General features: G+C 42.3%; 1 protein-coding gene across 2 annotated transcripts in view; it reads left to right on the forward strand.

The window, feature by feature from the left end:
• Positions 1–26560, forward strand: part of ipcef1 (interaction protein for cytohesin exchange factors 1) — a 93497-nt gene that overhangs the window by 18448 nt on the left and 48489 nt on the right. Inside the window, exon 1 of one of the 2 annotated variants that reach the window (XM_059986056.1) lies at positions 10002–10132. The exons of the other annotated variant lie outside the window; for it this stretch is intronic. The gene's annotated coding sequence lies outside the window, so the exon portion shown is untranslated. Of the gene's footprint in view, positions 1–10001; positions 10133–26560 lie in introns of those variants that run through there. 2 annotated transcript variants of the gene reach the window in all.

Raw genomic sequence — 26560 nt, forward strand, 5'->3', positions numbered from 1 at the left:
AACTATCATATGACTTGGATTGAAGTCCCAGGTTGCCACCTGTGATGCAGTGTATTGTTCATTTTTCATTTAGTTCACATCGTAATTCGAGATATTTTGGTTCCCTTTGCCATGGATACTAGATGTTCATTATCGCTTTCCAAGATCCTCTTCAGTTGCTCTGAAATCTCTTTGGTTTTTGTTCTAGCTGGTTATGCATACCCTGCACATGCAGTTGTGGTGAAACCAGACACTGCACATTTCCCCAAGCAACAAATCTCTATTGTTGCTTTAACATTTCCATTCTGCTTGTTCTTCTTTTTCCATTGACCCACGCCCAGCTTGGACTCCTCCTACTTTATTGGCATTCTGACCACTCTCCTCATAAGCTTAATGTCACAGCAAACAGTAAGGAGACATGAGCATCCAAAGAACCTGCTCCATCTCCCATCTTGTTTCCTATACTCTGCTGACAAACACTCCGACCTTCCCCTCCTTTGCAGGCGCTTTTGTCTGAGGAGTGCCTACGTGCCAGGGAAAGCCACAATAGACTACTTCCCCTTCCTCTCTGTTCCATCAGCTCTAAGCTTAAAGGTTGCAATGTAGACTGACTCCAAATGCAGATGATTCCTGCGTTATTGCTGTTTGGGGAATAGGAATTCACTCTTGCAGAATTGACGAATCACTATTCAAAAAATTTGCTCTCACAGAATTTGTGGGGGAAGAGATTAATAAATACAAAATTCAAAAGGAACAGCAAATTTTGTCAAATGCTAATTTTTAGTTGCTTAACATCGGGGGGAGCAATAATATTTCAATATGTTTCAAAATGACTTCATCACGTCAGTTGGTCTGGCAGTCACAGCCAATCAATGTGGGGAGCAGCAGTAGCCATGTCCAGCTGCTGAACATTAGTCCACTTCCTCTTCCTGTGCAATAACCCATTAACCCCCCCCCCGATCTCTTTCTCCACCACCTCTCTCCTATGAACCCTGATCATTGAATCCTACCCCTTCCTTACCACACTTAGTAAACCCCTTCCTAGTCCATGAGCCTTGAACATCAGAGAAAATGCCTGACAGATAAGAGCGAGGCAGGACTGCACACAGAGACATCTGTTCACATCTCTTCGGACTATCATTCTGGTGATAATAAACCTGATTTTCATTCTGATTCCTCTTTACAAAATTCTTAAACATTCTCTCTTACTTTTTATTCTGGAAATTTTAGTAACCTTTCCTGTGCTCTCCTTCCCTTTTATGTTATCCATACATTTTCAAATCTGTTGAACCCACTCCCCCAGCCCCTACTATTTAGCTTAAAGCTCTATCTACAGCCCTGGCTATGCAACTTACTAGAGCTCTGGTCAGGGCATGGTTGAGGTGGATTCCGTCCCATTGGAACAGTTCCCTCGTTCCCTAATGCTGGTGCCAATATCCCACAAATTCAAACCCACGTCTCCCACACCAGTCTTTGAGCCATGTCTTTAACTCTTTGAACTTAATGACCACATGCCAGTTTATACATGGCCCAGGTAGCAATCCAGAAGTATTACCATTACGGTTCTGCTTTCTAATGTAGTCCCCAGATGTTGAAATTCCCTCAGAAGAGTTTCTTTCATTGTTCTATGTCATTGATAGACCACAACACCTGGATCTTACCATTTCCATTCCTAATTCCTCTACAGGACAGATGAGCTATTCTGATCCCAGACACCAGACAGATAACACAGTCTTCACAACTCTCAATCCTTGCTACAGAAAATTGTGTCTATATCCCTGGCTATACTATCACCAATTATAACAATATTTCACTTCTCCCCACCCCCTTTTGAATGCTTCCTGAGCCACACACCATGTCTTTTACATGTAGAACTAAGATTGTCTTCATACAGAGTGGAAGTTAAGTTTTGAATTTTAGTATGAATGTAATCTTCTGAATAAACTGTGCCAGGGAATTGCCACCTATGATATATTATTCCAAAGTTATATGAATTGCAAAACTTCGAGCGTGCTTTCACAATGTTCAACATTATTTTGCTCTTCCATGACATCTGGTTAGTACAAGGTTGAGCAGTTGAGGAAGGAGATAAGTCATGACTTTGATAAATGATGGAGAAGCCATGAGGGAAAGTGAAGAGGTGACAGAGAAGGTGACCAGGCAAGTAGTCACAACAGGGCCTCGGGAGACAGGTAAGTGGGTAACAGTCGGAGAGGGAAAGGCAAGAGGCCAATAATAGAGAGTACCCCTGTGGCTATCCCCCTTAACAATAAGTAGTCCTGGCCCTGTGGCTCAGAAGGGTAAGGAAAAGAAAAAGATGGCAGCAGTGATAGGGGACTCTATAGTTAGAGGGTCAGACAGGCGATTCTGTGGATGCAGGAAAGAAACACGGATGGTAGTTTGCCTCATAGGTGCCAGGTCCAGGACGTTTCTGATCACGTCCATGCTATCCTGAGGAGGGAACAGGTGAACATATTAGTATCAACAACATAGGTAGGAAAAGGAGGAGGTCCTGAAAACAGACTACAGGGAGATAGGAAGGAAGTTGAGAAGCAGGTCCTCAAAGGTAGTAATCTCGGGATTACTCCCTGTGCTACATGACAGTGAGTTCAGGAATAGAATGAGGCAGAGGATAAATGTGTGGTTGAGGGATTGGAGCGGGGGAAGGGTTTCAGATTTCTGGATCATTGTGATCACTTTTGGGTCAGGTGTGACGAGTACAAAAAAGAAGGGTTGCACTTGAATCTGAGGGGTCCAATATCCTGGTGAGGAGATTTGCGAAAGCTGTTGGGGAGAGTTTAAACTAGAATTGTTGGGGGATGGGAACCAAACTGAAGAGACGGAGGAAGGGGCAGTTCACTCACAAACAGAGAAAGCTTGCAGACAACAAGAGGGAGGATAGGGAGGTGATAGAGAAGGAACACGCTCAGACCAATGATTTGAGATATGTCTATTTCAATGCAAGGAGTATCATGAACAAAGCGGATGAGCTTAGAGCGTGGATCAGTACTTGGAGCTTGTGGCCATTACAGAGATTTGGATGGCTCAGGGGCAGGAATGGTTGCTTAGAATGTCAGGCTTTAGATGTTTCAGAAAGGACAGGGAGGGAGGCAAAAGAGGTGGAGGTGTGGTGCTGCTGATCAGAGATAGTGTCACGGCTGCAGAAAAGGAGGAAGTCATGGAGGGATTGTCTACGGAGTCTCTGTGGGTGGAAGTTAGAAACAGGAAGGGGTGAATAGCTCTACTGAGTGTTTTTTATAGACCACCCAATAATAACAGGGACATTGAGGAGCAGATAGGGAAATAAATCTGGAAAGGTGTAATAATTACAGGGTTGTTGTGGTGGGAGATTTTAATTTCCCAGGTATCGATTGGCATCTCCCTAGAGCAAGGGGTTTAGATGGGGTGGAGTTTGTTAGATGTGTTCAGGAAGGTTTATTGACACAATATGTAGATAAGCCTACAAGAGGAGAGGCCGTACTTGATCTAGTATTGGGAAATGAACCTGGTCAGGTGTCAGGTCTCTCAGTGGGAGAGCATTTTGGAGATAGTGATCACAATTCTATCTCCTTTACCATAGCATTGGAGAGGGATAGGAACAGACAAATTTGGAAAGCGTTTAATTGGAGTAAGGGGAAATATGAAGCTATCAGGCAGGAACTTGGAAGCATAAATTGGGAAGAGATGTTTTCAGGGAAATGTACAACAGAAATGTGACAAATATTCAGGGGATATTTGCATGGGTTCTGCATAGGTACGTTCCAATGAGACAGGGAAAGGATCGTGGTGTATAGGAACTGTGGTGTACAAAGGCTGTTGAAAATCTAGTCAAGAAGAAGAGAAAAGCTTACAAAAGGTTCAAAAAAACTAGGTAATGAAAGAGATCTAGAAGATTATAAAGCTAGCAGGAAGAAGTTAAGAATGAAATTAGGAGAGCCAGAAGGGGCCATGAGAAGGCCTTGGCAAGCAGGATTAAAGATAACCCCAAGGCATTCTACAAGCATGTGAAGAACAAGAGGATAAGACATGAGAGAATAGGACCTATCAAGTGTGACAGTGGAAAAGTGGGTATGGAACTAGAGGAGATAGCAGAGGTACTTAATGAATACTTTGCTTCAGTATTCACTACAGAAAAAGATCTTGGCAATTGTAGAGATGACTTACAGTGGACTGAAAAGCTTGAACATGTAGACATTAAGAAAGAGGATGTGCTGGAGCTTTTAGAAAGCATCAAGTTGAATAAGTCACCAGGACTGGACGAGATGTACCCCAGGCGACTATGGGAGGTGAGGGAGGAGATTGCTGAGCCTCTGGAGATGATCTTTGCATCATCAATGGGGACAGGAGAGATTCCGGAGGAGTGGAGGATTGCAGATGTGGTTCAGTTATTCAAGAAAGGGAGTAGTGATAGCCCAGGAAATTATAGACCAGAGAGTCCAACTTCAGTAGTTAGTAAGTTGATGGAGAAGATCCTGAGAGGCAGGATTTATGAATGTTTAGAGAGGTATAATATGATTAGGAATAGTCAGCATGGCTTTGTCAAAGGCAGGTTGTGCCTTATGAGCCTGATTGAATTTTTTGAGGATGTGACAAGACACGTTGATGAAGAAAGAGCAGTAGATGTAGTCCAAATGGATTTCAGCAAGGCATTTGATAAGGTAACCCATGCAAGGCTTATTGAGAAAGCAATGAGGCATGGGATCCAAGGGGACTTTGCTTTGTGGATCCAGGACTGGCTTGCTCACAGAAGGGGAAAGAGTGGTTGTAGACAGGTCATATTCTGCATGGAGGTCGGTGACCAGTGGTGTGTCTCAGGGATCTGTTCTGGGAGTCTATAGGACACTCAAAGCTACTGCGCAGGTTGACTCTGTGGTTAAGGAGGCTTAGCCTTCTGCATTGGCCTTCATCAATCATGGGACTGAGTTTAGGAGCCAAGAGGTAATATTGCATCTATATAGGACCCTGGTCAGACGCCACCTGGCGTACTGTGGTCAGTTCTGGTTACCTCACTACAGGAAGGATGTGGAAACCATAGAAAGGGTGCAGAGGAGATTTACAAGGATGTTGCCTGTTTTGGGGAACATGCCTTATAAGAATAGGTTGAGTGAACTTGGCCTTTTCTCCTTGGAGCAATGGAAGATGAGAGGTGACCTGATAGAGGTGTATAAGATGATGAGAACCATTGATCGTGTGGATAGTCAGAGGCTTTTTCCCCAGGGCTGAAATAGCTAACACGAGAGGGCACAGTTTTAAGGTGCTTGGGAGTAGGTACAGAGGAGATGTCAGGGGTAAGTTTTTGACACAGTGAGTGGTGAGTGCATGGAATGGGCTGCTGGCAACGGTGGTGGAGGTGGATATGATAGAGTCTTTTAAAAGACTCATGGATAGGTACATGGAGCTTAGCAAAACAGGGGCTATGGTAATTTCTAAAGTACATGTTTGGCACACCATTGTGGGCCGAAGGGCTTGTATCATGCTGTAGGTTTTCTATGTTTCTCAGCCAAGTGGCCTGGATCAATTTTCATTGTTCCTGTTCCCATTGTCCAAACTTGAGTGATGAACATTTTCTTTACATCCCCTAACTTCCATTGAATCAGACAAGTGGGTCAGACTAAATCCTGGGTTTTCAGATTGCTTTGTCTAGGGTTTTATCTTTTCAATGTTTCTTTTGAACAAAGCTCTTTGTTCTAGGAAAATCCTACAAAGTGCAGCGAGCACCTTTGCTCAGCTGTGGAAATAGAAAATACCACTTGAAAAAAATCACTGCCATGCAATGGACTAATATACCAAGTCTGATCTGCCTAAGTCCATTCAGGGGTCCTGTGGGGTTACAGCGAAGATCTGGGCAAACCATCACCTGCATTACTGCTGAACAAGTGTCCTTACTGTTGTTGAAGATGTTTGGGAAAAGCTTTAGATGTTGTGCCGGCTGTTATAATTTTCATTCACAATATTTGTGTAAATGCCTGTTAAGTACCGGTAATCTTGATTACTTGAGCCAAATTATCCAAAAATCTTATGCCTGCCCTACTACACCACGTATTAAACTGTATAATCTTCCTTGTTCTGGCCTCACTAGCACGTGGCTCAGGTAGCAATCCTGAGATCACAACTCTTGAGGTCCCGCCCTTTAGTTAGTACACAACTCCCCGAACTCCCAATGCAGAAACTTGTCACTTGTCTGACCTATGTCATTGGTACCTACATGGACAACGACTTCCGGCTGTTCACCCTCCCACTTAAGAAAGCTGAGGACTCGATCTGAGATATCCTGGACACTGGCATTTAGGAGTCAACATTCTATTGAGGAATCTTTCTCACCCACGGATCGTTCTGTTCATTCCCCCAACTAACAAATCCCCTATCACCACAATATGTCTTTTCTCCTCCTTCCTTTCTGAATCAGAGGCAGACTCACTGCCAGAGATCCGAACACAGTGACTTTCTTCTGTTAGGCCATCCCCACAACAGTTTCCAAAGTGCTATACCTATTATTGAGGGGAATGGCCACAGGGGTACACTGCACTGTCTCCTTAACCCCTTTCACCTTCCTGACTGTCACCCGGTTTCCTGAGTCCTGCACCTTGGGTGTAACTACATCTCTGGTTGTCTCAGCCTCCCAAATGATCTGGAGTTCATCCAGTTCCAGCTCCAACTCCTTAATGCCATTTGTTAGAAGCTGCAGCTGGATGCACCTCTGATGCACCATCAATAACTCACTCTGAGACGTAAAGGCGAGATATTGGCTTTTATTGACTGGAAGAAGGAACCAGCAGTGAGTGACCATCATACTACATCCTGGAGACTGAGGCCGAGCATCAGGCCTCGAACGCCTTTATACAGGGGCCTGTGGGAGGAGCCACAAGAGCAGTCAGCAGGGGGTGTGTCCAGACAGGCACACATAGTTCACCACAACCTCACAGTTGTAGTCATCAGAGACATTGGAGATCTCCCTGCCTTCCCACATCCTGAAAGAGGAGCATTTCACTATCCTGCCTGGTGTCTCTCCTGTTCGAGCTCAGCACATAAAAAAGAAGAGCTTTTCCTCCCTTTCCTTTCTCTGAGTGAAGTCCCCTCCTCTACAAACTTCTGATGTCCAGATTGGCTGCTGATCACCATCAGCACAGGCCTAGAAGATTTTATAGATTCTGTGGGCATGTGCTTAATCATCACTGAAACTGAAGATGCATAGGTGCTGAAGCTATTTGGATCCAATACTGTGACAAAAGTAAATCGGCTCAGTGAGGTATCTAACCCAACAGCTGCTTTCATTAATGAGGTGCAATATTTAACAGCTCATAAAGCTGCCTTCATCTCAAACCTGTTGCTTTGCATGCAGTGTGAATATGTGTCCATGGTGACATGAACGCGGAAGCTTTTAACAAATATATAGATACAGGTACAGTGGCTGGCTCCGTAATGGATAAGACTGGACACTGATGCTGTCGGTTCTGTCTATTTCTGAGGCTGATGGAGAGCTGAAGAAAGTAAATGTGGTAATTCAGTCCTATATGCAGCTAAAGCAAACAGACAATTATCCTTCAAGTAGATTTAAAAGAAATTGTTGGTAAGAAGCAGGAGTGGTGTAGTGAATACAATAGTTTATGGAAATATTAGATTTAGTTTTGCAACTTTTCATTCCAATTTGAGGAAATGACATTGTTAAGTGTTCACATTTTATTTCATCAATTAAAAAAATTAAAAATTTGAACAAATGTTGATGCAATGCTTTTTACAACTTAAATGCAAGTGTGTATTTTGTTAGTTCTGTTTGGTTAACGTATCTGGGTGGTTTGGCTTGCCAAAGAACTCAACATTGCTCAGAGTGAGACTAAAAGACTGATCTAAGATATTATCTAGACCATTGAAGACTTGAAAAAAGGCAGAAGAAAAGAAGCATTTAGTGAAATTATTAGTTAAAACTAATTTGCCTATTATTGTGACGCTTATGAATTGGTTCTTTATCAGTGCTGTCAGAGAAACTGGCTAATCTATTGAGGGCAAGGAGAAGATTCACCCTAATCTGGAAAGAATGGGCTTCAGTTTCCTTTCAGCTGCAGGCAAGTAGAGAATTGGTTGAAAGCAAAGTTTTCTTGCTGTAATTAAATCCACTTCAGCTGCCTGTGACACCCAAAAAGAATGGAAATAGTGATTACCTCCTACATAATTTACCTCAATCCAATACTTTCATGATTGGCCTCAGCTGCTTCCAGAACAAGCAATCCTGTTTTGATTTATAACTAATAAATCGGTTTCATAAATGACTTCAAATGTATGAAATATTCAGCCCAGACATTAGCCACAAGACCATAAGTTACAGGAGCAGAATTAGGCCATTCAGCCCATTGAGATTGCTCTACCATTCCATCATGGCTGATGTCAGATCCCACTCCACCCCTTACACCTACATTCTTGCCAAATCCTCTGATGCCCTGACTAATCAGGAAATGATCAACTTCCGCCTTAAATTTACCCACAGACTTGGGCTCCACTGCGGTCTGTGGCAGAGCATTCTACAGATTCACTACTCTTTGACAAAAAAAATCCCTCCTTGCCTCTATTCAAAAAGGCCACCCCTCAATTTTCAGGCTGCTCCCTCTAGTTCTGGATACCCCCACCTTAGAAATCATCCCCTCCACATCCATCCTATCTAGTCCTTTCAACATTCGATGAGATCCCCACACATTCACCTCCCTTTTACTCTTTATATAACTGCAATTTTTTTTGGTATCCTACTTTATGTTATTGGCTAGTTTGCCCTGATATTTCATCTTTTCCCTTCTTATAGCTTTTTAGTTGTCTTTTGTTGGATTTTAAAAGCTTCCCAATCATCCAATTTCCCACGGACTTTTGCTACTTTTTACTCTTTCCTTGGCTTTTATGTAGTCCTTAACTTCCCTTGTCAGCCACAGTTACCTAGCCCTGCCATTTGAGAACTTCATCTTCTGTGGGAGATACCTATCCTGCACCTTTTGAACTTTATGAGACATTGTTTCTCCAAGTCTATGTGGCTGACACATTTTGCTGTTCACACAAGGTCATAAGTCCAAAATTGTGCGCTCTGGGTGGGATTCATAATTTCCTCCTCCTGCACTGAATCACAGAAAGTTTGCCAATTTGCCCTGAGCTCTACATTGGATCTGGCTGCAAGGGTTGTTAAAACTAGAAAAGAGGAATAGCCCAAAGAAGGCAACACATGTTAATCCAAAATAGTATTTTAAAGTTTGGGCTGCTTCAAAAGATAAAAATGGATTGACTTCTGGTGTTGAGGACTTATCAAGCAATTACAGGAAAGCATTTTAGCCAATGTCTGAAAATATGTTCTTGCATGTTCCTTTCTGTTCTAGTTATTTGCAGTGCTGACCAGTTTGAGCTAAAGCTTCCTGTACATTTTGGTGGTGTGTCATTAACCAATATAACTTTCAAGAGCGTCAGTGACTTGAAGGTCTTGGTGTGTAGGTTCCATTCTTTCTTAATGAGCTTTTTACATCTGATCATTTCTTTTCAAATTATTTTACTCTATGTATTTAATTTGAAACTGTCTGTCTCAATACATTGCACCACCCAAATGTAAAAAAGGGGAAGCGTGCAAGCCTGATAAAGTTACTTTCTTCACAGAAACTTTGCAGCACATTGAATCATGCTGTCTGAACATCTGCACGTTTTGTTCGGAATCTATTAGTTTATGTTGGGTAAGTTCTCTGCTGATGGCTCCATTGTTTTGATGATTGTTGTAAAAGTGGATACTTTTTTGATCTTGGCTCTCATTTTTTAATATCGTGTCTTGCAGCTATTTTTGACAATTCAATTGTGGCTGGATTTAGCTCAGTTGCTCTAATCCTACCTTTGTGTGACATAATGTTGTAGTGCACAAATTCCTCAACCTACCTCTTAATTATTTCCCCTCTGATATTGGGTTGCAGCTATTTGGAAAACCAAGATGACTCAAGAGCTCCATTTTAAGTTGTCAGGCCAAAGTTTCTAGACATTAGTGGTGGAGACGACAGTGGTTAGCAGAATGCAGAAAGAGCTGAAAACAGATTGATGCTCTCTTTCCTCGGGAAAAGGAGATCAAATAATGAGAAGAAAAGATTGAGTACATAGTGATGAGAAAAAGCCAATTTGAATTTGTTTCCAAGGATATGGAAAGGTGGTAAGGAGGATTGCTTTATAGAATTTATTAGTTTCTTGTGTGGATTTTGGGCCTAACATAGATGCTAAATATTACCTTGGAGACCGTAAATGAAATTATTACAGCAGGAATTTTCAGTGTTTTCTTTCCACAGGGAGCAGATGAGACAGGTAATACTGCAACTTTTGTCAACTCCAGTTGGAAGTATTTTAAAAGATTTAATTACAGGACATTAAGACATCTCCAAAAGCACAGTTGTCTCATGAAGATTGCATTCACTGCTTGAGTATTTATGCTCATGGTTTTATCACAGCTTTAATTAATTTGAATTCTACATGCCACGTTCTCTTGGGATTTGAAGAAAACTATACATAGAAAAGGAAGGAAGCATAGTGAGGGGGAGATTCACAGATGACAGCAGAGGTTGGAGGCTGTGAGTGGTGGTCAGTGCTGGGAATGGTGGTGAACACTGTGAGTGGTGGTCAGTGCTGGGAATGGTGGTGAGGACTGTGAGTGGTGGTCAGTGCTGGGAATGGTGGTGAACACTGTGAGTGGTGGTCAGTGCTGGGAATGGTGGTGAACACTGTGAGTGGTGGTCAGTGCTGGGAATGGTGGTGAGGACTGTGAGTGGTGGTCAGTGCTGGGAATGGCGGTGAGGACTGTGAGTGGTGGTCAATGCTGGGAATGGTGGTGAACACTGTGAGTGGTGGTCAGTGCTGGGATTGGTAGTGAGGACTGTGAGTGGTGGTCAGTGCTGGGAATGGTGGTGAGGACTGTGAGTGGTGGTCAATGCTGGGAATGGTGGTGAGGACTGTGAGTGGTGGTCAATGCTGGGAATGGTGGTGAGGACTGTGAGTGGTGGTCAATGCTGGGAATGGTGGTGAGGACTGTGAGTGGTGGTCAATGCTGGGAATGGTGGTGAGGACTGTGAGTGGTGGTCAATGCTGGGAATGGTGGTGAGGACTGTGAGAGGTGGTCAGTGCTGGGAATGGTGGTGAGGACTGTGAGTGGTGGTCAGTGCTGGGAATGGTCATGAACACTGTGAGTGGTGGTCAGTGCTGGGAATGATGGTGAGGACTGTGAGTGGTGGTCAGTGCTGGGAATGGTGGTGAACACTGTGAGTGGTGGTCAGTGCTGGGAATGGTGGTGAACACTGTGAGTGGTGGTCAGTGCTGGGAATGGTGGTGAGGACTGTGAGTGGTGGTCAGTGCTGGGAATGGTGGTGAGGACTGTGAGTGGTGGTCAGTGCTGGGAATGGTGGTGAACACTGTGAGTGGTGGTCAGTGCTGGGAATGGTGGTGAACACTGTGAGTGGTGGTCAGTGCTGGGAATGGTGGTGAACACTGTGAGTGGTGGTCAGTGCTGGGAATGGTGGTGAGGACTGTGAGTGGTGGTCAGTGCTGGGAATGGTGGTGAGGACTGTGAGTGGTGGTCAGTGCTGGGATTGGTGGTGAACACTGTGAGTGGTGGTCAGTGCTGGGAATGGTGGTGAGGACTGTGAGTGGTGGTCAGTGCTGGGAATGGTGGTGAGGACTGAGAGTGGTGGTCAGTGCTGGGAATGGTGATGAGGACTGTGAGTGGTGGTCAGTGCTGGGAATGGTGGTGAGGACTGAGAGTGGTGGTCAGTGCTGGGAATGGTGGTGAGGACTGAGAGTGGTGGTCAGTGCTGGGAATGGTGGTGAGGACTGTGAGTGGTGGTCAGTGCTGGGAATGGTGGTGAGGACTGTGAGTGGTGGTCAGTGCTGGGAATGGTGGTGAGGACTGAGAGTGGTGGTGAGGACTGAGAGTGGTGGTCAGTGCTGGGAATGGTGGTGAGGACTGTGAGTGGTGGTCAGTGCTGGGAATGGTGGTGAGGACTGTGAGTGGTGGTCAGTGCTGGGAATGGTGGTGAACACTGTGAGTGGTGGTCAGTGCTGGGATTGGTGGTGAGGACTGTGAGAGGTGGTCAGTGCTGGGAATGATGGTGAACACTGTGAGTGGTGGTCAGTGCTGGGAATGGTGGTGAGGACTGTGAGTGGTGGTCAGTGCTGGGAATGGTGGTGAGGACTGTGAGTGGTGGTCAGTGCTGGGAATGGTGGTGAACACTGTGAGTGGTGGTCAGTGCTGGGAATGGTGATGAACACTGTGAGTGGTGGTCAGTGCTGGGATTGGTGGTGAGGACTGTGAGAGGCGGTCAGTGCTGGGAATGATGGTGAACACTGTGAGTGGTGGTCAGTGCTGGGAATGGTGAGGACTGTGAGTGGTGGTCAGTGCTGGGAATGGTGGTGAGGACTGTGAGTGGTGGTCAGTGCTGGGAATGGTGGTGAACACTGTGAGTGGTGGTCAGTGCTGGGAATGGTGATGAACACTGTGAGTGGTGGTCAGTGCTGGGAATGGCGGTGAGGACTGTGAGTGGTGGTCAGTGCTGGGAATGATGGTGAACACTGTGAGTGGTGGTCAGTGCTGGGAATGGTGGTGAACACTGTGAGTGGTGGTCAGTGCTGGGAATGGTGATGAACACTGTGAGTGGTGGTCAGTGCTGGGAATGGTGGTGAGGACTGTGAGTGGTGGTCAGTGCTGGGAATGATGGTGAACACTGTGAGTGGTGGTCAGTGCTGGGAATGGTGGTGAACACTGTGAGTGGTGGTCAGTGCTGGGAATGGTGATGAACACTGTGAGTGGTGGTCAGTGCTGGGAATGATGGTGAACACTGTGAGTGGTGGTCAGTGCTGGGAATGATGGTGAACACTGTGAGTGGTGGTCAGTGCTGGGAATGGTGATGAGGACTGTGAGTGGTGGTCAGTGCTGGGAATGGTGGTGAGGACTGTGAGTGGTGGTCAGTGCTGGGAATGGTGGTGAGGACTGTGAGTGGTGGTCAGTGCTGGGAATGGTGGTGAGGACTGTGAGTGGTGGTCAGTGCTGGGAATGGTGGTGAGGACTGTGAGTGGTGGTCAGTGCTGGGAATGGTGGTGAACACTGTGAGTGGTGGTCAGTGCTGGGAATGGTGGTGAACACTGTGAGTGGTGGTCAGTGCTGGGAATGGTGGTGAGGACTGTGAGTGGTGGTCAGTGCTGGGAATGGTGGTGAGGACTGTGAGTGGTGGTCAGTGCTGGGAATGGTGGTGAGGACTGTGAGTGGTGGTCAGTGCTGGGAATGGTGGTGAGGACTGTGAGTGGTGGTCAGTGCTGGGAATGGTGGTGAGGACTGAGAGTGGTGGTGAGGACTGAGAGTGGTGGTCAGTGCTGGGAATGGTGGTGAGGACTGTGAGTGGTGGTCAGTGCTGGGAATGGTGGTGAGGACTGTGAGTGGTGGTCAGTGCTGGGAATGGTCATGAACACTGTGAGTGGTGGTCAGTGCTGGGAATGGTGGTGAGGACTGGAGTCTCCATCCAGGCTTGGAGATGACAGAACTGGCCAGGAGTGAAAATGAAATGAGTTCAATTCTTCAGGTTAGGAACTATGAACAATTTGAAGGTTGCAACAATTATCTTGAATGTTACAGAGAAAATTGAAAGGTAATTTTAATTTTCACCGCTGAATCACTTTATATTGGCTTTCTACCTTTTACTCTTTTAATTTTTATCATTATACATAGGAAGTCAATTATCTGTATTAGGTGTCTGATTATGTTCACTTACAGTCAGAAGAATGCAATGCACGTGATTTCTTCCTTCAAAAAGTATTGGAGAGTAATGCACAGATTTATAGCACTGCAGTAGTATTGCTAGTGTTCTAATTTGTTTTTAAATACATAATTTGTTACTTAGTGTGACAGTAGTTTGTCTTTTTTTTTGTACCTTTTAACTATTTCATTGAAACTTCAGCTAATTGGAGCAGCTGCTAAAATGGGACTAAATGTACTGGTCCCGATGTATCCCAATTAATTTGAATCCATTTTACTTTAAAACTTAAAGCTGAGTAACATTTTAATTCATGTGACATTCAGTTTTTTTTAATGTTATCATTAAAATTCTTGTAATTAAAATGCATCCACATTTTCGATATCAAAAGAAATTTAGGTAGGTACATGAATGGGAGACATATGGCAAGCTGTGGTCCAGATGTAGGTTGATGGTATAGATTAGATGAGCCAGGGCCTCTTTCTATGACAAAAAATAATACCAAAGATCTACAAACAACTTTTTAATAATGTCTAAGCAAAAGTTTACTGTCTATTGATAAAGTAATGCAGAGACTTTTCCAGCCATTGCCTTCCACTTAAATCCCAGTTGCCATCAAGTTCTCGAACAAGAAGGCACAGCTTCCAGGAAAAACCCTATGAGGAATGCATGCTTGAGTTTAAATTGGTGTTCAGCAGTGAATCACTGGCACTACATTTTGCACTACAATTTTAAATTAACATTTATATATCTTTCAGTGAATGCACTTTTCTGCAATCTTCAGCCATTTATGATCTCCACCAGTCACCTCCCAGCTTCAATCTCCATTCTGTCTTTTCCCACCCTGCTCTATCTGCCCCTCCTCACTTGGATCCAGCTATTGATTGCCAGCTCCTGCCTCGCTCACCCCTGAACCTCTTAATATTGGCTTTCTATCTTTTACTCTTTCAATCATAAATCAGTGTCTTGTGGCCTGAAACATCACCTCCTGATTCCATCTCCTGCAGTCTCCTGTGTCTCCCAACATACAGTGATGGCACAACAACAAAGAGCCACCCGGCAAGCAATAAAGAAAAGGAAGGTATATTACAAAAGTACTTTGTAAACTAGTGCAAAACAATAAAGACAGGTAGTAAAAACGCTTTGATTGAATAAAGCAGAAAAGGGTGACTAAAGTGATCATATGCTTTTTGGAAGATGAGAAGTGGGAATTAATATTGGGTAATGCAGAAATGACTGACACTCAGAGCAGCTATTGTCTGTCGCTCTTTGTATTGGCAGAAATATCTAACATACCAAAGAGAAGTTATTGATACAATGGGAGGTGACAACCCAGTACAACCTTTATCACTACAGAGGGAATGCCAAGTGAACTAGTGGGCCTAAAAGTAAACACATCCGAGGTCCTGATAGAATGCATCCCAAAGTACTGAAAGAAATAGTGGAAATTATATTAGAGGCATTCGTGATCATTTACAAACATTTTCTAGATTCTGGGCAGGTCCCTGTGGAGTGGAAGGGAGGGAATGTCACACCACTGTTCAAAAAAAAGATGTAGGCAAAAGGCAATAAGTATATGGTCAGTTAATTTAACTCCTGCATTCAGGAAAATGCTTGAAGCTATCAGTAAGGAAGAAATGGTGAGACATCTCAACATATTTACTGGAGCTCTTTGAGGATATAACAAATACAGGAGGGAACAGATAGATGTTATATATTTAGATTTCCAGAAGGTATTCAATAAGGTGCCTGCTTAAAAGACGTATCCATTAGGTAAGGCTGCATGGAGTTGAGGGTAATGTATTAGCATGGAGGGGTAGTCTGGCCAGGCCCACAACTCTGCCTCCTATTAAACCGGACTCTGATTGTTGTCAGTCACATAGGGGAAATGGAGTAAGTGGCAACGGTTTAAAGTTTGAAGTTCAAGGTACATTTATTTTCCAAGTATGTATACTTTATACAACCTTGAGATTCATACAGGCAGCCACAAAACACAGAAACCCAATGGAACCCACATTAAAAAAAAAAGTCCATCAAACACCCGATGTGCAGCAAATTAACAAATCGTGCAAACAATAGAAGTAAGCAAATAATATTCAGAACTGCAATTCGTGAAAGCCAGTTTGAAACACGAAGTTCAAATTAACATGCAAAAATCAGCTAGTTGTGTCCCTGCACAAAGAAGAGAAAATCTGCAGATGCTGGAAACCCAGGCAACACACACAAAATGCTGGTGGAACTCAGCAGGCCAGGCAGCATCTATGGAAAAGAGTACAGTCGATGTTTTGGACTGAAACCCTTTGGCTGTACTCTTTTCTGCCTGCTGAGCTCCTCCAGCATTCTCTGTGTGTTGGTTGTGTCCCTGGACAGGAAATCTAGAAGCGGAAACAAATGGTTTACAAACATAATGTCAAATCTCCTCGTGCCGGGATTTCAACTCAGCTAATCAATAATAGTGACCGTGGAATTACAAGTTAGCAGTAAACAATCCCGTTCACCAATGCCTTTGTATATTTAGTGTTGTGAGCATTGCCCAATCACTATTGCCCTTGAGAAGCTGGTGATGAGCTGTGCACAAAAAGCTTTGTGTTTTTCTGGTCTTGAGTAGGGTGTATGAGAAGTGATGAAGGAACTGTATACATTTCTCGGAGATATACTTTAGGGAAGGAAGTCCTCCATCCTTCCCCTAAGTGAGCTATATTTGTTTTGCAGTGACTCCTAACTGATCTCTGATGTGGCCCAGTAACCACTCTAGCTCACACGGCTAAATGTGATGACTTGGAGCTCTCTAGGCAATGCCTACGGCCTTTACTGCCCATGTTTAACTGTTGCAGCAGCAGTGCAGCCCTGAACCCTGCTCTTCAATGCTAAGTCCAGAACCAGCTGACTAGCTCAGGCATCCAAACGCGCCTGTTCACTCTCCTCCCTCCATTCCCATCAGCTATCTTGTAATTTTCTCTGCCCTCCACAACCTTGAGTACTGACTGTTCACTACTATATCTGAGATCATCCAGCTCCCTTGTATCTCTGCTTTTGGTTCTTTTGAATCCAGTTACAAAACTCTCCTGTTCCATTTACAACTCTTCCTTTCCCACATTAATAAGTTTCTCCACTGACCACCTTCTGTCATTTCCAATAAACTGATGAGTTTGAGTTTATATACTAAGAAGCCTTTAAGGCACGATGGGCGGATTGGCCTCCCAAAGTGGTAATTTGCCATAAGAACACAAGACAGGAACAGGAGTAGGCCTTCTGACCGAGTGAGGTGATTTGGCTGTGAACTCAGCTCCACCTACCTACCTTTACTCCCATAATCCTTAATTCCCCTCCTATGCAAAAATTTATCCCATTGTGACTTAAATTTGTTTAATGAGGCCGCCTTTATTGGTTCCTTAGGTGGAGAATTCCATAGTTACGCTACTCACCGGAAAATGCAGTTTCTCTTCATTTCCGATCTATGCTCTAAAATCTTGAGGCTATGGCCTTTAGTTCTAGTCTCACCTACCAGCAGAAATAACTTCCCTGCCTCAATATTATTAATCCTTTTCATAATTTTATGTTTTCTAACATGCCTCTCATTCTTCTGAATTCCAGTGATTATAATGCCGGGAAACTCTATCTTTCCTCATAGGCCAATTTCTAGAATCCCCTCATTTCTGGAATCAAACTGGTGATCCTCACTGGCACTGCCTCCAAAACCTGTATTTCCTTTCTCAGGTTTGGAGTCCAGAACTGCACATAGTACTCCAAGTACAGCCTCACCAGTACCCTGTACAGTATCAGCATAACCACCCTGCTCTTAAATCCAATCCCTCTAGTAATGAAGGCCAATATTCCCTTTGCCTCCTTGATAACCTATTGCATTGCAAACCAGCACTTGCCTTCTGTAATTCTTCTACCAGCACTCCCAAGTCACCCTGCACAACAGCATTTAAATAAAACTCTGATCTTCTGTTCTTCCTTCCAAAGTATAGCAGCTCACATTCACCAAGGTAGTCCTCCATCTGTCAAAACTGTTGCCTATTCACTTAACCTATCTATATCACACTGCAGACTCTCTGCATCATCTGAACTATTTGATTTCAACTCAATTTAGTGATGTCAGCAGGTGAAAGGGAGGTGAGAAGAGGTAAGATGCCAGAGTGTGAGGGAAAAAAAGAAGAAAGGAGAAGGACTTTCTAAATAACCAACAAAAACTTAGGCATAGCTGGGACGCATGTGGGTGCCCATAGCTACACCCTGAGTCTGGAGAAAGTGGGAGAAGCAGAAGGAAAAGTTGATGAGGTGAGGATCAGTTCTACCAGATGGAGGAGGGTGGTGATAGAGGGGAACTCGTTGCTTCTTTTATTGAGAAAGAAGCAGAAAGCTTTAAGGCCTTATTTACAGCAGATACAAGTGTGTAGGGTATAGACATCAATGGTGAAAATGAGTCAGTCAGGGCCAGGGAACTGAGAGCTAGTCAGGAGATGAGGAGCAGGAGAAGTGTCAAGGGACACACACAAAATGCTGGTAGAACAAAGCAGGCCAGGCAGCATCTATAGGGAGAAGCGATGTCGACGTTTTGGGCAGAGACCCTTCATCAGGAAGTGTCAAGGGTGTAGGTGGAAAGTGACTGAACTAAAGGGGATAGATTGGAGTTGAGGTACAAGGACATGATTTCAGGGAGGCAGGAGCAGGCAGAGGCAATGGACCTACATGGACTACCTCTCCGTGCTAATACATTACCCTCAACTCTATGCATTCTTATCTTATGGATAAGTGCTTTAAGCAGGCACCTTATTGAATTCTTTCTGGAAATCCAATATTTACCTATTCCCTCCTATCCATTGTGTTTGCTATATTCTCAAAGAACTCAAGTAAATTTATTGAGATGTCTCACCACTTCTTCCTTACTGATAACTTCAAGCATTTTCCTGACTGCAGGAGTTAAATTAACTAGCCATATACGTACCTCCTTTTGCCTACATCTTTTTTTGAACAGTGGTGTGACATTCCCTCCCTTCCACTCCACAGGGACCTGCCCAGAATCTGGAAGATGTTTGTAAATGATCACGAATGCCTCTAATATAATTTCCACTATTTCTTTCAGTACTTTGGGATGCATTCTATCAGGACCTGGGATGTGTTTACTTTTAGGCCCACTAGTTCACTTGGCATTCCCTCTATAGTGATAAAGGTTGTACTGAGTTGTCACCTCCCATTGTATCAATAACTTCTCTTTGGTATGTTAGATATTTCTGCCAATACAAAGAGCGACAGACAATAGCTGCTCTGAGTGTCAGTCATTTCTGCATTACCCAATATTAATTCCCACTTCTCATCTTCCAAAGAGCATATGATCACTTTAGCCACCCTTTTCTGCTTTATTCAATCAAAGCGTTTTTACTACCTGTCTTTATTGTTTTGCAGTAGTTTACAAAGTACTTTTGTAATATACCTTCCTTTTCTTTATTGCTTGCCGGGTGGCTCTTTGTTGTTGTGCCATCACTGTATGTTGGGAGACACAGGAGACTGCAGGAGATGGAACCAGACAGCATCTCTGGAGGTGACGTTTCAGGTCAAGACACTGATTTATGATTGAGAGTGTAAAAGGTAGAAAGCCAATATAAAGAGGTTCAGGGGTAGGAAAAGGCAGAATGGAGATTGAAGCTGGGAGGTGATTGGAGGTGATCACAAAGGGCTGCAGATTGTAGAAACTGATAAGAAAGGCGATGAGTGGACTCAAATAAAGGAAGTTTAGACCATAAGACATTGGAGAAAAACAAAGCCATTCAGTCCATCGAGTCTGCTCCACCATTCTACAACTGCTGATTTATTAACCCTCTCAACCCTATTCTGCCTGCTGCTCCTCATCTTTGACACCCTGACTAATCAAGAACTTATAAACTTCTGTTTTAAATATATCCAATAACTTGGTTTCCACAGCTGTCTGTGGCAATGGCTTCCACAGCTGCACCATTTTCCCAGCTAAAGAAATGCCTCCACGTCTCTTCCAAAGGAATGACCTTTATTTGGAGGCTGTGCCCTCTGTTCCTAGACTCTCCCACTATAGGAAACATGCTCTCGACATTCGCTCCATCTGGGACGTCCAATATTCGAAAGGTTTCAATGAGAAATTAATCACAGGTTTACATATGGAAGCATATATGTACTTTGATAATAAATTTATTTTGAACTTTGATATCTCTCAGTCTTCTAGAACTCCAATGGCTACTGGCCCAGTACCATCAAATGCTCCTCACACAGTAACCCTTTCATTCATGTGGATCATTCTAGTGAACCTCCCCTGAGCAGTGTGAACAATAGTATGTGTATTCTGGAAGCACTGGAATTGCCATAATTAGTACTGAGCAAATGCACAGTTTGACATTAGTGATAATCAACACTGTTTATTTGGTGACATACTATGAATTTCTTACACCGGCACCTTTTAGAAAATACGTTTTGGAAGGATTAGGATTTTCCTTTGTTACAGATGCATGAACTGCTTCTCCTGGAAAGAAGTTACAGCCATGAAACAGCTTTCTCTGTCTGTATAACCAATGCGCAGAGATACTGTGTTGCTGAGGTCTTTTTTTTGCATAAAATGTGAAGAATGTGTGTGGGTGGCACTTGCTTAGGTCAGCCATTCTTGGATGTTGCAAATGTTCCATTTTGGTATAATTGCAACCAAATGAAAGCCTGTGTTTTGTGCAGGTTTATTTTCTAATTCTGAAAAGAATCACACTGCCCTGCATGAGTCACTTGTTGTTCCTATGTTTGTGTTAAGATTCTGAAAGCCCGGTGTCTGACACTGAGCTCAGTTAAATTGGGCTCTTGCCTCACCAGGCAGCAGCTCTGCCTGCCACCATGTAGACGCTGGCATCTGGTTCCTTGAATTGGAAGTAAAGTGTAATGCCAGCTAATTAGAAGTAAACTGATTTTGTTGGGTGATCATCTGTTTGAATACAACTCAGGAGCTTCTCAAGCCCAGCGTAATAAAGCAGGCCTTGTTCACATAATTAATAACAGAAGCTAGTTAAGTAAACCTCAGTTTTTTTTTGCATTACTGTTGTTGCTAACAGTGCCCCGGAGATTCATTTATCATTCCTGTAGACTCTGCTTCAGACAAGTGGATTGACAATGTTAGCTCTTGAGAGAGGTTTTTAAATTCACCTGCTTCACCAACAAACTCGAGCAGTTGTAAGGTTTGTTGCTATGCCAATAAGGAGTTATGAAGTAAACTAATTCTTGAGGATAACTTGCTTCACATTTCAAATTTCTGTCGATGGCATCAACAGCTGTCTTTGCCAAATAGCTCCATGAAGTCTCTATTTCTAAAACAGCATTTATATTATATCACTAAACCTGCGTTATTGACTACTTTCACACTTAACTTCACTGTCAGTACTAACGATACATCAAAATATGTTGTATCCATTTACTTCTGGGGCCAGGGTTCTAACTGCACTCTGTATTTTCCACTAATGATTGCATTGCCCTTATATGTTGCCAAAGGGAAGGAAATGTATTGGGTCTTAATGTCTAAATAAATATTTCAAAATATAAACCAATGGTGTCGAACAAATAGTTGTCAAGGGCAGTAGAATTACAATGCCGAGGATAAATCGTAGAGCTATTGTTTGTTTCATAGTTGCCTGCATTTCTTTGAAAAGCTAAACGGGGTTAGCCCTAGCACACTGCTCCAAAGCAACATGCAATTTCATGGGACTTGAAGGGTTGGCATCCAATAATCTAAACTATTTTCCTTTACGCTGGGGATGACTCCAGCACTGTAATAAGGTCAGGAGTCAGGTGGTTGTGCCTGAATCCAAACTACATGGTAGTTTGTGAAATTCCAAAATGCTGCTTGATAGTTTTACTCCTGAGATCTTCTATCCCTGGAATGGTTATATTTAGCTGAACTAAATTTTACACTACTTTTTGACAACTGTCCGGATGGCCAAGCTGATATTTGTGTAACTGTACTGAAACCTTTGGATAGTGGTGCATAAATCTGCAGAGATACAGATAAAACTTCGTTGGGGTCCACAAACTTTACTACGTACAATGACATATGGAGTGAATCAAGCTGCAGTCTGGATGGAATTGCCATTTGTGCTGACGGGAATAATGTTGAAATGTATCATTTCTTCAACACTTCTGACTGAAGGTGGCTGAAAACAATTCAGCCCCACCTTTATGCACTAATAGGCTGCTTATCTTTTTCCTGTATCTGTTTATGGGCAGATACAGGCTTATCTTGTGCAATAATGGTGTGGAGCTTAATACATGCCATTCATCACTAATGTGTACCTTCAATAGTAAGAAGCCTCATTTTCAAATATATCCATTTCCTTTTTGGTGCATGCTTTTGCAAATCCTAGTTGACCTTGTGTTAGTTCTTCAGCTTCACTGTGACAGTAAAGGATATGTTGGGTTGTGAGGATACAGATGGTGGGGGATTTCTTCTACCGACAGAGCACAGCTCAACATGGATTGCTGATTCCATTCCTGAATTTATGGAACTTAGTATTCAGAATGGTGAAGAAGTGGAATTTAGTGCATTTAGAATGGTGAAGAAGTGGAATTTAGTGCATTCAGAATGGTGAAGGTAAAATTTAGTGCATTCAGAATGGTGAAGGTGGTATTTAGTGCATTTAGAATAGTGAAGAAGTGGAATTTAGTGCGTTCAGAATGGTGAAGGTGGAATTTAGTGCATTCAGAATGGTGAAGGTAGAATTTAGTGCATTTAGAATGGTGAAGAAGTGGAATTTAGTGCATTCAGAATGGTGAAGGTGGAATTTAGTGCATTCAGAATGGTGAAGGTAGAATTTAGTGCATTTAGAATAGTGAAGAAGTGGAATTTAGTGCATTCAGAATGGTGAAGGTGGAATTTAGTGCATTCAGAATGGTGAAGGTAGAATTTAGTGCATTTAGAATAGTGAAGAAGTGGAATTTAGTGCATTCAGAATGGTGAAGGTGGAATTTAGTGCATTCAGAATGGTGAAGGTGGAATTTAGTGCGTTCAGAATGATGAAGGTAGAATTTAGTGCATTTAGAATAGTGAAGAAGTGGAATTTAGTGCATTCAGAATGGTGAAGGTGGAATTTAGTGCATTCAGAATGGTGAAGGTGGAATTTAGTGCATTCAGAATGGTGAAGGTGGAATTTAGTGCATTCAGAATGGTGAAGAAGTGGAATTTAGTGCATTCAGAATGGTGAAGGTGGAATTTAGTGCATTCAGAATGGTGAACAGGCTGACTGGTGGCACAGTGACATCAGTGTCGGACTCCAGAGCGAGGGTTCCCGCGTTCGAACCCAGTCAGGCCGCTTCCGGACACGCTTTCCATCCATGCTGGGTTGAGTGTCGAGCTCACAACTCAACCTCGTAAAAAAAAACAACTACACTGTGAGAAGGACGTGGGGCATCACTCACAGAATCTTCCCTCCAAGACAGCCACTTGAAAAACAAAGTGGTCGCCGAGGCCCTGGCAGAGTAAGGCACGCGCACAAAAAACGGAAGAGTGAAGGTGGAATTTAGTGCATTCAGAATGGTGAAGAAGTGGAAGTGATGAAGGGTTGAATGATGGAAATGGAGTATTCACCATTTGCATTAATGTGATGCCTTTTAAGGTGTCTGGTATTTCACAAAGACACGATCAGAAATAAAGAATGCAAGTTGAATGAAGTTAGGAGTGCAGGGTGACCTTTCTTGTATCAGAGATGTGCTTAGAGAGTATTTTTAACTAGGACATGGAATCAAAGACATCAATAGGATTTAGTACGGAATTCCAAGTGGAGCCTGAGCAACAGAAGGTATATGCCTCAATCATGCATTAAATGGTGTGAATGCACAAAATGGGTAGATTCAAGTCTTAGAGATTTTGGAAAGATATATCTGTGTTGAATGAAGTTAGGGCAAACAAGAAGAAAATTACAGAGGGATTAAAAACAAAGATATATGTTTGGTTTGATGAGCAGTGAGAGTATGACAGTGGTATAACTTTGTGAGAGATAAGATTCAAACAGCAGAACTTAAGAGCAATTGTAATTTATTAGTAGAAGAATCTGGTCAGAATTGCATTGTGCTTGTCATGTCAGGAGATGGTAAGTTCAATGATGTGGACGTGATAAATGCACTAAGACAGGAGCAGAGTCAGTTCATGCTTCGGCTTCAAAAATGATTACGAAGAAAAACTTACTAAGGATCTAAAGGAGAATACTAAAGATGTTTACTGGTAACACCACCCATAGAGAATAGTGAATGAAACCTAGAACTCATGAAAAAAGGCAAGTGATGCAATTAAAATCTTGGAAATTATTCACTTGGTAGTTGTATTTGTCTTTGTTTTTTTTTCTTTCATATTGTATACATTTCTCTAATATTAAATATACCTATTGAACCTAGAAAGAGCAATCTAAATCAGGATTAGGATAGGGAAAAATAATATAACTTAACAGAATAGTGATGAAGAAAATAATAAGACTGAAAATGGACAAATCTCCAGGACTAGATGGTTTCCTGCCCAGAGTTGTAAAAGTACTTTCTGAAGTAATTGTAGATATTTTAATTTGATCTGTCAAATTTATCCAAGCTGAATCATCTGCAGCTCAACATCAGTAAGACAAAGGAGATGGTGATGGACTTTAGGAAGACCAAGCCTACACTGCTCCACGTTACTATGGATGAAGTGAGGACCTACAAGTATCTGGGGGTGCACCTGGATGACAGACTTGGAGTAGAGCACCAACACAGAGGCTGTGTACAAAAAGGGCCATAGTCTCTAATATGCAAGGAAAATTACTTAAATATTTTTGTAAGAAATGTCTAACTTGAAGGTATTGTAAAAAGTGTGAATATGAAAGAAAGTATTTATCAACTAATCATTCAAAAGACATCAGTCTATCTTCTTTAAATAGATCCAAAAAAGAATTAATACCTTTATTTTTCCAAAATAAAAAGTATGAACCCTTTGATGAGTATGAACCGTTTGTTATAGGGTTCCATTGAAAGAATTTATAATTTATTATTACAATGGGATAAGCGCCCTTTCTTTAAGATTAAACAAGTTTGGGAAAAGGAACTTAATTTGACTTTTACAATGGAGGACTAGTTGCGGATCTTGACGTTGGTTAACTCTTCCTCGATTTGTGCTAGCCATTCATTGATTCAATTTTAAATTGTACATTGTTACTATTTGATGAAGGAGAGATTGTCTAAACTCTTTCCTAATGTTGATAGTAGTTGAGATAGATCTAAAATTGAGACAGCTACACTGACGCACATGTTTTGGTCTTGTTCTATACTGGAACAGTTTTGGAAATCAGTTTTTTTCTACAATTTCTAAAGCACTTAAAATTTACAACTAACAAATTAACTGTGCTCTTTGGAATAATACCTCAAAATATCCATAGTATTTCTTTGTCTGACCAACATGTTATTGTGTTTGTTACATTGATAGCTAGGAGGGCCATTCTGTTGAATTGGAAGGATATTTCGGCTCCCACTCTGTCACAATGGTTCTCTCAGGTGATGTTATGTCTTAGTTTGGAGAAAATTAGAAGTCGAACCTTTCAACCTATGTTTGATTTTGAGAAAAGATGGAGTTCATTTGTTCGTTATTACTATTTGAGTTAATGGATAGATTTCCTCCATGATCTAATTGTAAATTTTAGTATAATTTTTTTTGCTGGCGGTTTGATGTTTATCTTTAGAAGCCTTTTGTATGACGCACGGCTCCGGGGTTGAACACCTAATGGGTTCTTTTTTTTCCTCACTTTTTTTCTTGCTTTAGTAGGGGTCTTTTTTTTCTTTTTTTTGTGTCACCATATTTTTCAATCCTTAAATATTGTTTCTTTTTCCTTCGAGACATTGTTAGTGTTACTTCAACGTACTCTTGTTAGTTTGGATAATAATAATAAAAAGATTTGAAAAGAAAGAAAGAAGGGCCACAGACACCTCTACTTCCTGAGAAGACGGAGGTACTTTGGACTACGCAGGCCTCTCCTTCACATGTTCTACCAGTCTGTCGTTGCCTGTACAATCTTCTATGGTGGTGGTGTGTTGGGGTAATGGCATCAAAACGTGTGATGCTGACAGGCTCAATAAACTGATTAGAAAGGCTGGCTCTGTTAAAGGAGTCAAACTGGACCCACTGGGACTGTGGTAGAACAAAGAACCTTACTTAATATCCTGGCAACTCTGGACAATGTAGCTCGCCCTCTGCTTGCGACTTTGGCTAAACAGAGGAGCACTGTTAGTAAAAGACTAAGACAACTGCACTGCTCCAAATAGCGCTGTATGAGGTCATTCTTACCCTCAGCCAGGTTCCATAATAAATCAACCTATAGCCGGGGAAGTAATGACCCCTCCTGTTAGACTGTTTGAGGTAACTTTCTTTTTTATTCCTTCTCACTTCTCTTCTAATATTTGTATATCTGCGCACTTGTAATGCTACTGTGACACTGTAGTTTCCTTTGGGATTAATAAAGTATATCTTTCTATCTATCTTATCTCAATTCATTAGACTTTGGTTTGCAAATTTGCCAATGATACACACTTTATTATGAAGGGGGAAGAGAAACTAATTAATTATAGGTGAATTAGTTCACTGTTTATGAAGGAGCTGCTAGATATTTGAATGTATAAGAAATGATTGGAGAGGTGGATTTGTATTAGTTAATTTTTCAATAACTTAACACTGAGAGAAGGTTCCAAATATTAATGTGGAACTGTAATATTTGTTAATTTTGTTTTTTTAATGTGGAACTTTATGAAGGCATAGAACTGGATGCACAACAGATATAAATTAATTGATATGGTCAGACCATAGGGAAAGGGCATTGTTTCATAGAAAGGTAGAGTCATTC

Source organism: Hypanus sabinus, chromosome 12 (genome assembly GCF_030144855.1).
Source record: "Hypanus sabinus isolate sHypSab1 chromosome 12, sHypSab1.hap1, whole genome shotgun sequence".
Lineage (NCBI taxonomy): Eukaryota > Metazoa > Chordata > Chondrichthyes > Myliobatiformes > Dasyatidae > Hypanus > Hypanus sabinus.